The following is a 1,821-nucleotide window of genomic DNA, read 5'->3' as shown; positions in this document are numbered from 1 at the left end:
TTTCAGTCAAAGAAGAAAAAACAGATGAGATGTGTGTTGAGCCAGGCACCATGGTGAGTGACTTCCTTGTGTTTCTCACTGCTGTTCAGTAATTTCTGTGTGCAGGATGGTGTGTTAGTAAGCATAATTCATGTTATGTTGCTGGAAGCATGATAAATTCAGTATAATAATAATAATAATAATAATAATATGGTTATCTGTTGATTTAATTATGTAAAATGAATAAATTGCACAATAATCCTGAATCAACAATGTTTTATTGCATACACGACTGGTTTCACAACAGTCAAATTTCTATCATGTAGTGTAAAAAAACAGAATAATTTAACCATCTGACGTTATCTGAACCCCAATGTTTTCATGGGACAAAAATTGTCAAAAGACTAAAAGGAGGATGAGGGAACATAAATTCCAAAAATCTTTCTTTTGGGGGAGCAATTTTTATGGACTTTGTCCCCCTTTTGCTCTTTTGAACTTCTGTTCTTCGACAACATTGGGGTGGAGATGATCTCAGATGGTTAATTGATTTTACTTTTTACACCAGATGATGGAACTTTAACTGTTCCGAACCCACTGTGTGAGCAATAATGTGGCTGCCCCATAGGAACTCTGTGTGTTGATATTAAACGTGACATTTCATAACACTACATTAAAGTACGATTTGTGTAGAACCTCACATTGAATGGAGAGGTGGAGAGGAGAGTCTACTAAATGTCTATAAACTAATAATGCACCACTCAATGGAATTCATGGTATGTTAGCATAGAAAGGGTTTATTCTGATTTGTTATGCTTCTTTTAAATATAAACTCTTAATGTGCAGTAGAAGAATGGTCACCCTGTGGTGAATATCAGTAATGTAAAGAAGTTTATAAATTGAATCAGCACAGTTAGCGCATTATTAAATTACATGGAAATTGTGATTTAGTTGTTGTTGTTGTTAGGTGTTCCCTTCTAATTGAAAATAATTAATTTGGAATTGAGTTTGAAAAGATCACTTGTCTGAGAAGTTAGTTTCATTGCAGTCTACATCAAAAGCTGTCTTTGAATACATTAAAAAGGCTCTGGCACAAGCAACAGCTGTAAAGTTCAGTTTCTGATAAATATCATTAGGAGTTAATTGTTATGCGGTCCAATGGGTGCAATATGAAGGTTTGTGTTGTCAGCAAAAGTGTGACAGTCATGAGATCACACATTGATTATTGTAACTACGAATGAAAATCAGTAGTGAGACGTGCAGTCATATCTAACAATTTTTAATGTGATTCTATAAAAGGCTGACAGTTCGCAATAAGTAATAACTAGGTGGTAATGGAATTCCTTTATTTTCATATTGTGTTTTTGGTGTAACCCCTTTGCCAGATGACCTACTAAATTAACAACTCGTTTTTATACTGCAAATGTCAAAGTGAAATGATAATTAAATGGACACCCTAGCTGCAAACAGGCGTTGGTGTACTTCATTGTGGACATGTTGAAAATGTGTGCCCCGACCGGGACTCGAACCCGGGATCTCCTGCTTATATGGCAGACGCTCTATCCATCTGAGCCACCGTGGGCAGACGCACTATCCTCTGTGCCCACGGTGGCTCAGATGGATAGTGTCTGCCATGTAAGCAGGAGATCCCGGGTTTGAGTCCCAGTCGGGGCACACATTTTCAACATGTCCACAATGAAGTACACCAACGCCTGTTAGCAGCTAGGGTGCCCATTTAATTATCATTTCATTTCTAGCAAAGCTGCATGGTCATCCACGGTAACTGTTCTTTCGGGAACAGAAACTACCATCATATATATAGTTCTTGTGTGAATGCACACGCTA

At 37.3% G+C, this 1,821-nt stretch overlaps 1 non-coding gene across 1 annotated transcript; it reads right to left on the bottom strand.

The window, feature by feature from the left end:
• Positions 1 to 1,484: 1,484 nt before the first annotated feature.
• On the bottom strand, positions 1,485 to 1,559 carry Trnai-uau (transfer RNA isoleucine (anticodon UAU)). Its single transcript has one exon. It is a non-coding gene; the product is annotated as a tRNA-Ile (tRNA).
• Between the last annotated feature and the right edge of the window lie 262 nt (positions 1,560 to 1,821).

The sequence above is a fragment of the Schistocerca nitens genome, chromosome 11, assembly GCF_023898315.1.
Source record: "Schistocerca nitens isolate TAMUIC-IGC-003100 chromosome 11, iqSchNite1.1, whole genome shotgun sequence".
Classification (NCBI taxonomy): Eukaryota; Metazoa; Arthropoda; class Insecta; order Orthoptera; family Acrididae; genus Schistocerca; species Schistocerca nitens.
This window is presented reverse-complemented; position numbering and strand designations above follow the sequence as displayed.